The 14167-nt window shown below is 29.5% G+C and overlaps 1 protein-coding gene and 1 non-coding gene across 2 annotated transcripts in view; both read right to left on the bottom strand.

Annotated features, from left to right (window-relative positions):
* LOC108903370 overlaps window positions 1-14167 on the bottom strand; it is an 83417-nt gene that overhangs the window by 19562 nt on the left and 49688 nt on the right. The gene's annotated exons all lie outside the window — the stretch shown is intronic.
* LOC111693125 lies at window positions 5444-5584 on the bottom strand. Its single transcript, XR_002763333.1, has one exon. It is a non-coding gene; the product is annotated as a U4 spliceosomal RNA (small nuclear RNA).

Genomic DNA, 14167 nt, shown 5'->3' with positions numbered 1-14167 from the left:
TCTGTGGATATAGTTGAAGAGTGCAATAGATGCACTGTCAGTCGACCTCCCAGGCAGGAAACCATGCTGATGTTCAGTTATAATCTTATATTTGTGAATGAAAGATAACATATGCTTATAAATACATTTTTCAATTATTTTGCATAAAACACTTTGTACCGTTATTGGGCGATAATTAATTACACAATTTCTACTTCAATTCTCGTACTGAACTGCTATGCTCCAAGAATAAATCTGCTACCATCTATCTGCTCCTCTATATTAGTATTCGGTTTGATATTGGGTATCTGGTCTTCCACAGGAGACTATCCTCTGGGAAATGTTGATATGTTAATATTGGTTAATGATTTACCTTTTTCAATTCCTGTTAATGTATTATATACTCAATTTATGTCTTCTTTATTTATTTCTGAACCTTTTAATTATTTAAATTATCTTTTCTTAGTATTTCTCTCAACTTTCTGATTAATTCTCCTTCCTTCAATTTTTCGAAAATCAACTAACTCACTTTTTTTTCTTTTTCGTCTCTAAGTAACCGCACTCCTGTTTTCACATTTAAATTTTTCATTGATCACTACTTAATTTACTTAATATTATTTTACAATAATTTCAAATTTATATAAAAAAATCAATTTAATTTTATCATTACTTTTTATTCTTGACAAGCAATTTCTGTCAGATATTTCCTTCTTTCATTTTTACCCCTTTCTCATATGCAATTTATAATACATTTTATGCAACACTAATTACTGCCAGTTCAATACATTAATTTTGTTTTATTTTTCTAATTTCCAAACCAATATTTGTGTTATTAAATACATCACATTTCCATACGTCTCAGTATATGGTACGATCCATAGCAATATGTTCCCAATTTTACTCCCTGGCACATACATAATATACAGAGTGCTTCAGAAAGACGTCCCGTAAATACATGGGGTGATAGTACAAAAAAAAATAAGAATTTTTTGTCTCATGAACTATATGACTATCTTCTCTTGTTTTCGAAATAAAGAGCGACAAAATAAAATTTTTTAAATAGAATTTTTACGAAAGTTGCTAAACAGTACGAATTATTTTTATGAAATTTGGTATTCCGGGGTTTTTAAGGATGCCAAATACGCTTGTCTTATTATTTTTTGGATATTTCATAGAGGGCCCTAGTTATGCTACACTCCTATTACATTTTAAGTTCTATTTTTTTTAAGGTTAGGTTTTTTACCATTCGGGCTCCAATTTTTAATGTACAATTGTATTGTCTAAAAATAATGTACTCTTGTTAGAACGTGCTAATGTGGACGGTTTTCGAGGAAAAAGGCTTTTAATTAAACTCTTACCATATTACGGTGTATCAAATAAGTGACTTTTCTCAAAGTAGGCTTATGTCAAAATGATGCATGTCTCATAAACAACGCATACAATTCTTAGTAATATTTTAAACTCTAATTAACTTCATATCAAAATTTCAGTGACTGTAATTAGTCATTACTAACTACAGTCACTAACAATCACCCCCTGTATTTACGGGAGCTTTTTCTGAAATACCCTGTATACATAGAACATACATTAATTTTCCAAGTTATTGCGATAGTTGGAGAAAAATCTGAAACACTTCGACTTGTTTTTAATTTTTGTTTAATAAATTTCCCCTCAGTTCGTTCTCCCAAACCTGTCCATATGTCCATGACGCAAAAATGTTTATATCAAAAAGATGTCACGTGGATATGTGAAAAAGAACTTTTGACTTTTTTGCTTTATTGCGTGCGGCATTTTTATGAAAAAAAATTGATTAAACTCTTCATTAGAACTCCGGATCCAGATTCCATTCCAAAATCCACTTAATATAACTAGGACCCAAAAACTAATTTACTCGGTAATCAATTGGTTAAATTAAAAAATTGTATTGCCAACTAGAGAATGAAAATCTCTTTACAATGAGACATCAGGTGACTATAATTATAATTACAATTTTTTAGGAGATATGCGTCATGGATGAAAAGGGAGGAAAATGATATTTCAAAAACAAAAGTTTGAGTTTTTTAGAATATTTCTCAAAAATTAATAAAACCTTGAAAAATTTATATATCCTGGACGTATGAAAAGAAACGCAGGTTTAGTCTATCTGTAGAAAGTATACTAGATTAGAAAAATTGTAAACTTATAAATTAACATTATATATTTCTTAACTTGTTTCTAATACGGATCCCAAATATAGTGTAGTCTCAGCCAATTTGTTCATTTGATAATTTACATAATTTACATCAACTACTTAATATAAATTAATAAAATACCTCTAAATATCAATTATATCGATGATTTTAAACCAAACAATGTTTATTTATAGCCTGAATAAAAATTTGGTCCAAGGTTGATTTATGTGCCTATCACAAATCGGTTATTTTCATAATTGTATTGAACTTTTATAATGATTTAGCTGAAGCATTATAAATATATGGTTGTTAAAGTTAATTACAGCAACTTTTCAAAAATATGTTCTGTAAATGAATTTCCATAATAAAATAATAAATTTCAGAAATATGCGCAATGTATTGCCTAATTCGCTCCAGTAGAATGTGAAAGTTATTTAATAATACCCAAAGTTATTTAATGATACCCAATCCTCGGGAAATATTTCCAACAAACCAATTAAAAGTAATTTTCAAATTTCAGAATAAAAAAGTATATGACTAAATTTATTGTATCTTATGTCTAATGATATGTTCTAGTTCACTAACATGCAACAAGGCTTCAAATAAGAGGAAGTAATATACTCGAAAGAAAAATACAAGTTTTGGCACCTTTTCATCATATTCATACGTTTAGATTTTTAGTTTTTAAATTGAATATCCCACATATTCACATATTTAGATAGCACAATTTGTATTACAGCGATATTGAGTCTATCGATTCACAAATTTATCTGTTTTAATAGAAAAGATGTGGTCATAAGAAGTGTCGGACAAAGGCTCGGTAGTCGACAAACTAAACAATCGTTTTCTTCCAACATATTTCACTTTTGGTATATTCGATGCGTTGTTATATAAAACGAAAGATGTTTTTATTAGTGCTTGGTACAACTCAGTCATCGAGGTGTAGAAAAAAATAGTAGTAATAGTCCAGTACTATAAAGTGGATTGCCAAAAATATGCCATTGAAATTTGTGAATTGTGTGGACAGCCTATATCTCACAAGAACTGACGTACGTCAACTAAAGAGTTGAAAACTAGTCAAAATTAACAAAAGTTACAGTATTTTATACGAACAGTTTCAAAAAGTTGTTTTACGATGTCAAAGGTTTTAGAAATGAAATAGTAACTTGATGTTAAAAAATAACGTAACTACTCGCAAATTTGGAAGGTCTAATACATTTTTCATTTCCCCATTTGTTGTCCTTTTAAAATTAATATGTGCTTTCTATTTTCCTTACTATTGAAGACGAGTCTATCATTTTCCTTATGTCAGTGGAATTTTCTACTAAACATGTGAAAATACTCTCTTATGAATATCTCATAGTTAAGTTAAAAGAAACGGGAATACAAAAAAAGAAATACGAATCCGACTTTTATTTATTACCTTATTTACAACATAATGATACAATCTTAATAAAAAAAATAAAAAGTTTATGAAGTGGTAATTGAAAAACTGGATTTGCGCATTAATCGTTATAATCATCTTGGTTGCTGATGATCCATTGCAATGATTCTCAGATTTGATACATCCGGTTAGTTATTTGTCTTTTAAGCTTAGCTTAGCGTATTCTGTTGTATAACTTCTTACATAAGAAATTAAATTATAAATTATGATGGCTTCTTCAATCCTTATATGGATGTACCAAACATAACAGTGCCATGCTAAATCCATTTGTATCAGTTTCTGTTAAAGTTAAAAAAGCCAATCCAAATCATTTCCTGAGTAGAGATACCTAAGTGTAAAAATGCACATCTATGCGCAATTACCAATAATTATGAGTGCGAAAAATAACTAAAATCAAATAGATTATTAAGCAGGATGCTAAGCAAATATTATTAAAACCTCTGTAAAAAAAGAACAATAATTCTTGTATATTTTTGTATATTACATATATAAGCTTGATATGATTACGAATATATGTATATAAAATTACGAACACGATTTTTTTGACTTTCTGAACTTTCTGAACAAAATACAGAAAAAATTTACACCTAATTATATGAACTAAAATTTATTAACCTTAACTATCTGTCAAGTAATTATTTCATTTTGAAAAAGACAAACGTACACTTAATTAATTTTAATTATTTCTCTGCTATTGTCAATTTTCTCCGCTGTCATCACTCACATTTTATCGGCTTAATATATCTTCAATAAATATTATATTTACCAACCAATTAAGGAACATTTCGAAACCAGTTCGGCGTCAATGGTAGTTTATTTCCATTCCATTTACATTATTTTCGTTAAATTAATGTAATCAGATATGTCTGTGCCAAATAATAAAACTGGGGACAATGCTGCTTTTTAAATGTCTTACTAATAACAGTTCAATAAGTTCTGTAAAATAAGCCATCAAATGATTGAACGAATTCAGATACGATACGCCGTGTGTCCTTTATAACCCGTATTAAAGCAATTTGAAAACTATTCTTTTACATCATGCGCGACAGTGCCACATTCCTTCTCTCCCCCTACTACCCGCAACAAGTTTCAGTCTAAAAAGAAGATAATACCTCATATAAATAACCTCTGCACCATCATATTTTTTTCATCCATGGGTTATAGTTCCTGCCACATTGATTTTCGTCTTGTTAAATTCAAATGAAAAAAAATGTTACTTAACGTCTGGATCTATTCCAAAATCTAATCTATCAGTTCACATTTAAAACGATACATTTAAGAATATTTTAAAAGTTTAAATGAACTCATAAATGTTATATTGTTTATTTTATAGCATTAATTCAAGAAAAACACTTCTTCAGTTACCAAATCCTAAAGACAAGATATAAATTGTAACACGCATATCCCATTCTCAATCATTGGTTAACGCTGTAGTTACATCTTAATATCATTATTAGATAAATCATCATCATTCATTACCACTTTACTTTATTTTCCTATATTTCGATATCGAACAACTATTTCTTCTAAAGACAAAATATATCTTAAGCAAGTGATTTAACCCCATACTTCACTTAAAATTCAATAAATTTTCAATGTGATATATTCATAAATATTTGATAAATTTTAATGTGCGATGATTAATGAATTAATGTGATATATTCATAAATATTTGATAAATTTTAATGTGCGATGATTAACCAGCCCCTCTATATTGTTTATATAAAAGGGCTGGTTAATCATCACTCACAACATACAAAATCCAACCCAACCCAGCTATTAATGATGGATCAAGGGCAGACATAAAAAATTAGGTCCTTCATGAATTTTTGTTTTGTTACCTTTTCAACCCCCTCGGGGGTTTCCAAAAATTGCCGTAGCGCACGGTATTTCACGTGCACTTGGCGGGGTATTGGTTAAAGTTTTCAACTAGCAATAATCGCACCTCGGATTGACCTCATCGGTTACGATATCGCCACTGCGCAAAGCTGATGACTCGAGCGTTTCACACAGACTTTGTAAGATATGTGTTGCCCATAACTCGTGAGATGCAAGTGGCGCCCTCTTAAGGTCTTCACTCAAATTAATTTCCTAAATGCTAATGTCAAATGGTGTTATTTTTCAATTTTCGTCAGTCAATGATTTTTATCTGCGTTATTAAGCATTTAGAAAGCTGCGTGAGACATGGATGCACGTTAAAATTTAAATAAACAAATGTTTCTAACCGAAGCCATTCAATCATTATTTGACGGTGGCATTTAAGAAACATTCAGTGTATAGTTATCAATCAATATGTTTATGGATTATTTCATAATATCTAAAGAAACATTATTTTAAATAAGGTTAAAGATGTGTAAGTGATGCGTGTCCTACATAACAGGTTTATTAACAGATAACAGAATGCGGCACATTAATTATAATGTGAAAGTTCCCAAGTAATAAAAACATTTTGTCGTCAATACTCGTATATTATTTCTTCTGGTAACAATGAATATAACTCACGGTTACAGCACAAAGTGAAATATGGGCAAAGGTGTACCGTATTGGTTTTACCCTTCATCGTATATTTAACTCCACAATATAGTACCTGGGTTTTACAACATATGTCAATGTAACTTTGAAAAATTTGAAAATAAAGTTTTGAAAATAAAAAACTGAAAAATAAAATTGAAACGTCCCTGAGACACTATATGCCTAGTCCTAGTTACGCAAGCTGATGACTGGTTTATTTTAGGAACTAAGCAGATAGTCAAAAGGGAAAAAAAGTATTACTTATGTTAATTCATTCTCCAGTATGATCTTAACAATAACAACTAAAGAAACTTTTTTAATTATGTCTACTTGAGAACACATCCTTTATTAGTATTTATTACACATTGTTTTCTGAAAATCAATCCAGCAAAAATTGCGGCAAGCGAGATAGTAAAACTATTGGGCAATATCAAATGCCTGCGTTTCACATCCACATGGTCTTTAATTCGCATACGTTCCTTTTTAGAAGAACATGAAGCATTACCTAATATGCATGTCAAGTATGTAAGATGTAAGTAATTTCAGCGTTTAATGATGCTTTGATTGCATAAAGGACAATTTGTTTACTCGCTTTATTTTAAAGTTGAACTTGACATTGTTGATCGCTTACTGTAAAATGGTAGGTAGTTAACTTTTGTCGAGCATGCCAACAGCTGACATTTAATTAGTTTCAATTAATCCGTTGCTAAATACCGGCAACTGATTTCCTACTTGGTCGTTAAAACCAAATTGATAATTATACAGTCAGCTAAGATATGTGTGCGTAAATGGTTGTAAGGCAATTTAAGGGTACAATTAGAGTTTAAGTATTTACGTTCGATTGTAGAATTGTGCTATAATTTACGACATACCATAACTAACATAACTAATTCCGATTTCAAACAAATAATCGCAAATATAATAACATAATAACACAGTATTGTACATAATGCCAGTTATTTATAACTATTACAGCCCTTAATACTTGGTGTTTTAGAAGATCCATAAAAACATTTTAGTTCTGAATTACGTGAAGCATTTTTATTACAGTTTTACCTAATATCAGGGAGTAGATACGAAAAAATGGAACTTTAGTCTTTTAATACTATATTGTACAGTATTGATTTCAAATATATCAGCTATATAACAAATAAATACCATATTTAAATCGATCCTATAAGTTTTAATTTTTATAAGTATATATTTCTCTTGATATTCAACAAAGCGAATGTTATAAATTTATCAAGGAACTAAAAATGCATCTCTTAATCTTGAGTATAATGTTCGTTCATTAACCTCGGGTACAAAAAATCACAAATTTCAATGATTTTGTTTTTAAATACCTTCTAAACCAGTTTAAAAATATTTATCAAAATTGATACACGTTTTGGGATATATTAACTATTAATCTTGTTTATATAAAGAAAACGCCGAACTTTTTTGGAAAATGTTTTGCATGAAAGACAGCCAGTCTGAAAAAATCATTGCTCTCGAAAAATTATAACAAATAAGAAAACTTTCCAGTAACAATAATTAAAAATTTATCTTATTTTTAATTAATGATATTGTGGTAAATGTTTTTTGGTTTTGTCATAGGAGAGACTAAAAATGTCACTTGCTCTCTGGAATCAGGGATAAAACAGTACTTTTAATCCAGGAGTACAGTTGCAATCAGTTTTAAAATGATGTATTTTTAGTGTCACATTGCCGACAACTGGATATTAAAAATAATACTCAAACTGCAAATTTATTTAGTCAGCCTTGAATAGTAATAGTACGTAAAGTGTTGTAATTCAAAACAAGAACATCACTTATGCGTGTACCTTCAGATCATAAAATAAAACGATCTGTTTAGCCTTGAATATATTTTACAGCCACAATAAAAGCTATAGTAGTCTCTTATTTAACCTAATTGAACAGATTTCTCTGATATGAAGAAACTTAATATAATCGAGTTTTAAAGATAATAAACAATCACAAGTATGTAGCCAAGTAAGATGGCAAAATTGATGTTATTAATGCACTTATTTTAAAAATGTGTGTGTTTCAAATTCAAAACTATTTCTGATAGAAAATAAAGTTTGTATGGGCGCAACAATGTGTTTCAAATGATACGCAGAGCTCTCAAAAGTTCTTTCAAAATAAGAGTTTTGTTTAATATCACTTTATTAAAAGAAAACAAACAAATTTTTTACATTCTAGTATTTTATGCTGAATATGCACTTAATTACACAGGTCTACAATTTCCCTTCCGATATTGTCAGGATATTATACATGATACATTAAAAATAAAAAAGGAAAGCAATTAAATGTATAATATCCGTTGCTATATCTTAAAAATCTTTAAAGATATCTTATTGACATCTTGACTCATATTGACTGATTATTTTTATCCCTTTCTACAAGAATTTTAGAAATGTTGATCCCAAGGCTAATATAGATATATTTAATTCTGTTTAATTTTTCAGAAATTCGTAATTATATACGGAACTGCATTTATACCGAATTAATAAATTTTTCACCATCAATCACATGTTCACACATTTTTACAAATTTTTAGAATAAGGGAAAAATAAAAGTTGGAAGTGAAATAGCGATAATCTCTCCCTAAAACTACCTACTCCTTACGCAACATGTGGGAATCGAATAATACTGCAAAACTAAATTCAAAATAATATTTATCCAGGGTGTCCCAGACTACTCGTCCACCTCTTCTAAAATCCAAAGTACATGGTTATGTGAAAAATGGTTCAAATGAAAGTTACTGGTCTCCAAGGGGTATATGGGGGGTCGTGACCTTGTCTGTGACCTTGAAGGTCATTTACAACGTCATTTCAAGGTCGACTTAGTTTTTTTTAATGGAAACCCTTATTTTCAACCCCGGATTCGGAAAGAGCGGAAAATTCTACGTTCCGATGATATATCACGTGCGAGGTCCATTTGACCCCCAAGGTCACGTGAAGGTCAATTTTTTTTTTCTATTACAATTAATGTGTAAAATAAGATAATGACATAATAACATAAAAAATATGATAAAGCGGTCTTTATGTAGTACCGTTGAAAAAATACCTAGAAACAAAAAGAATCCATATACAGTAAAAAAATTACCTTCACGTGACCTTGGGGGTCAAATGGACCCCGCACTTGATACATTATCTGAATGTAGAATTTTCCGCTCTTTTCGAATCTAGGGTTGAAAATAAGGGTTTCCATTAATAAAAACTAAGTTAAGTAACCTTGAAATGACCTTGAAATGACCTTAAAATGACCTTGAAAATTACTTTCAAGGTCATAGGCAAGGTCACGATAATATGTGCCCCTTGGAGACCAATAACTTTCATCTGAACCATTTTTCACATTCATACTTTGGATTTTAGAAGGGGTAGACGTGCGGTCTGGGACATCCTGTATATAAGATATCTCGAAAAATTTTTTAAATGTCGCAGAAACAAATGATATTTACCATCCCCTTTTAAATGGATGTTCCTTATTGCATATTTTTAAGAAAAGGTTATATATCTATAGACTAGTTGGTATTATATTAATATGTTTGCTATAATAGATATTTTTGCAACTTGTATCATTTAAAAAAAAAAACTATTTAAAATATGTAAATTTAGTAAAGGATTTAGTTTTATTATATACTTTTATTTAAGAGTACTAAAATCAAGCCTTACTTTCAATTAATCATTTTCTGTCTGTCCGTTTATTAAGAATTCTGGATATAAAGATTATAATTTAGTATTATTTACATATTTTGGATTTATAGTAACATTTTATTTGTTAATTCAGTAAAATTAATTTAAAATGAACCTTTCAAACTATATTAAAAAGCAAAAAAATGTGACATTCACAGAAAAAGCATTTAGGCCATCATATATGTCGGAAACGCTTGGTGGAAATGGGAATTAATTTGCTCCATTCCATCGAAATAATACACGGGTGACGTGGCACAATTTATTACAAATACAGGAGCTGTTCTACAAGTTATAAAATAGGGACTAACGGTCCTACACTGTCAACCCTAGCAATCTGTTCACTCCTTTTCTATCAAAACAATAATAACAATAATAATAATAATAGAAAAACCACACGGGCTGTGGTTGTTTCATCAATTGAATGATGCAGTTGCTTCCCGGGCATTCAGTTTTGTTCCGTTCACAGGGGCGTTACCTAGTGTATTCCTTTACCCTATCAGTTTACTTCTTACCAAACATGACCATATAAAGAAGTGTTTACAAAAGTTAGATAATGGTGGTCTTTCACACACAGGCTAAAACTTAACCTTGAAGAGATAACAATTTGGTACCTACTCTTTCCTTGCGAAATTCTTTCAAGTTTTTGTCCGTTTTTATCACTGCCGCCGTAACGGTCGCATTGTGCGAGGTTAGGTTTTACAGTGGACCAGTTTCCAGTGCCCTGCAGAAGAGTATTTTTAAATCATTTTCGAAATGCCATTTTTGATTTTTTCTTTACAAAATTGTATTTGAAAGAGTCCCCTGTACATTCAGAATTTTTTTTTTTTGGATAAGTTCTGAATCACCCTGTATATGTATGTCCATTCATTATGTTATATATTTGAAATATATACCTACTTAATATGAAAATTGTATCAATTAAAGTTATTTCATTATCTCAGTCGTGCATACCTGATGCTGTAATTAAAAGAGTTTATATTAGAATTAAACGTATCCGGCAGCAATTGAACCTTGCAGATTTACCTATGTAAATCATATGTAAGTAGGCACGCCATTAAAAATTCAAAACTTAAGTGGCTTGGTGTAAAGAAAGGTCAAAAATAATGTTTTCGCAGATTTGATCTTCAGTGATATGCAAAACAAATATTTTGATATCTAAATGTACAGAATTTTCTAAATAAAAATAATATTCTTATCAAAAAAATGAAACTTTCCACTGTACATTTTTCAAAGATTTTGATGCAAATTTATTATTGCAGTTTTTCATGGAAACACCAGACAAAACATTTCACGCTCAATTTAAATCTTTCATATGCCAAACCCTCAAGAACATTATTTCCTGATTACTGGTAAAAAAGTTACGTATAAAAGTGTAATACTGAAGCATAGTTACTCCTGTACAGTATAAAACATTCAGTTTTTTAAGAGTAGAATGTAGGAAGAGATAAATAATGCCGTTGCATTTAGTTGACGTTAGATAATTTCAGTTTGGTGAATGTTCGGTATAATCGATCTCTCCCCTATAATTAAAGTAAGTTGCACAGAAATCAAGAAAACAATTACCTTTCTTACATCAGGGAAAGGTTTTCAGCATCGTGGACTGTGTAATTTATTTACAAAATGGATATTTATTACTGTCCTTTTTACAAAATTATAGAGAAAGAAGATTATTTTAGTACGAATATATTGTCCTATTGGTACTGCTTTGGGAGTAATTTGAAACTGTTTGATGATTGTTTAGTTCTAAATAATCTAGCACAAATATAAGAAAAATAGTAACTGTAGCTATATAAGTCGTCTTCAGTTTCTCAGTAGTGCATTAAATCATTTAGATGGGAGCAAAAAACTAGTGTTGTTGAGGTACAGATAGATTTAATGTTAAGGTTAATAATGTAGTCTCCAATCTGAGAAAGACAGATGGAGTAGGTATATCTATTGTTTATCCTTTAACCTTTTGTTCTATGAAATCATGTACCACTTGATAGATGGTTCTATGTATTGCACATTCAAACTACAAAGTGCATTCCAAAGTAAACAAAACTTCAAAAATAAGAACAACAAAAAGTTTTTTTGACAAAACCGATTAATTTTATTCAAATTAGTCCCTTTCCTCAATACAGTATCTTGCACGGTCTAAAAGTATGTCGAATGAGTGTTTTAGATCATTGGCAGGGATATCATTCAGGATGTCGATACAAGCCTTTTGGATGGTTCCTACGTCTACAAAACGATTTCCTTTCATCGGCATTTTTCCGAAAAGGTAAAAGTCACACGGCGAATACGGGGAGTGACTTGCATTTAAAATGGTCAAAAAATCGGTCACAAGTGTCGATCGGTAGATGGCGCATTATCGTGCAACAAACTTCCTTCTGCGCGATATTCTGCCCGGATATGACGAAGACGATGCACCAAACACTTCAAAACGGCAATTGTGCATTAACGATTTGGCTCAGTGGAGGGGGGGGGTGGTTTTCGGCAAAATATTTTTGTACGGCATTCGAAAGTATATAGGTTATACAAAAAAAAATGAACTTCGACCTAATGCCGTACAAAAATAGCAATACCGGAATTAAGTTTTATTTTTTTTTTTTTCGATAAGATAATTAATTCCTGTACGGTAACCACTTTTTTGATAAAATATAACCAAAAACTATCGTACTAAATCATGGCCGGTTATAATATAATTAATGGTACAAATTAAAAATTCGAATTAAAAAAACAAATAAATATATTGTGAAAATTTAATCATGGCCGATTATAATATAATTAATGGTACAAATTAAAAATTCGAATTAAAAAACAAATAAATATATTGTGTATATTTACAATATTTTGAAAATTCCTTGTTATAAACTAAATATGTTATATTAAAAATATTATGGCTGCAATTGACTTTTCATAAGTAAAAAAAATAAAATAATACCGATGCCGTACATTTTTAACTAGTGGATTTTACATAGATGATATATTTTTTATTAAATTTTTGCTACATTTTTAGGTCATTAACAACTATACGGCATTTACAAATTTTCATCAGATATATAACATAAAGAATGAAAATTGCAATGCCGTACATATTTGTTGGAACAATTCTCCGAAACTGTGTAAGTCCAAAATGAGTTTTATCCTAATTTCAAGAGAAATTTAATTTATACCATAGAAATTATGATAGCATTGTCTTTAAAAAGAAAATTGTATATAGAAAATCGAGAAAATATTTTGAGAAATTTAGAAATTTAATGACGTACACGAATGTATTATTTTTAAATAAATATAATAATAAACAATTAATTTTTACTTAATATTCATGAGAATTCCTCTATAAATACTTACATTTAAAACAGCGATATAATATATGTTTTGAAGTACCAGTACCCTCGCATTTGCATATTTGTAATTTCTGTTACAATTGTTTGAACAATTTATTTGTGCAAAAATTGTGATGAAGCCATTGACATACAATATATGTATGTTTAAAATTAGTAAAAATAGGTAATTTAAAAGTGCATTTGTTACAAAAACAACTTTAAGATTGTCGGTTATAAACATGAATAAAACCACACAAAAATCTACACGCCGAAAAGAAAAAAGAGACAGAGAAAGAAGATGTTTCGATGACCAGCTAGAATCTCGAAGCGGTAATTGTAATTTTAAAATAAAAATAATTCCAAATTTTTTTTTAAATATTCGAATGCAGATTTTTTATTGATTTTTTAATAATATTTTTTTGGATTTTTAAAAAAGTTTACTCATGTACTTGTGAAAAAAAAATTAATACCTATATAAACATTTCAAATTTATAAAATTAATAATTATTATATCGACCTATGATCTTTTAACGGCATATTACTTAAAAATAATGTCGTAGCAACAATGCCGACCATTTTTCAATGATCGGAAACCATAAGGGTCAGAATATATGGGTTTGCATCCGGAGTTTCTAATAATAATAATAATATATTTTCTAATAGACAGTTTTACACTGTATGAGAATTTGTCACACATAACTTATAACCTAAATTAAATAAATTAACAACACATTAGATCACATATAGTTCACATAAAAAAAAAACAAAATCGCAGTCTATTAAAATCTAAAGTACTCATCTAAAGAATACGGACACATATCAATTAGGTACGATTTTAGTTTCTTTTTAAAAAAGTTCAACAGTACAACAGGTCTTTACATTATTAGGTAATTTATTAAATACCTTAAGGCCCAGACAGTATGGTGATTTCATGGTGAGCTGCAGTCTCATAAATGGTATATGGTATTCATTTTTTTGTCGTGTATTGATTTCATGAATTTCCATGTTGGTATAAAATTTTGATTTATTGTTAAATACATAATTACACAAAGCACT

Source organism: Anoplophora glabripennis, unplaced genomic scaffold (assembly GCF_000390285.2).
Source record: "Anoplophora glabripennis isolate ALB-LARVAE unplaced genomic scaffold, Agla_2.0 scaffold75, whole genome shotgun sequence".
NCBI lineage: Eukaryota > Metazoa > Arthropoda > Insecta > Coleoptera > Cerambycidae > Anoplophora > Anoplophora glabripennis.
The sequence above is the reverse complement of the archived record's forward strand: the minus strand, read 5'-3'. Positions and strand labels throughout refer to the sequence as shown.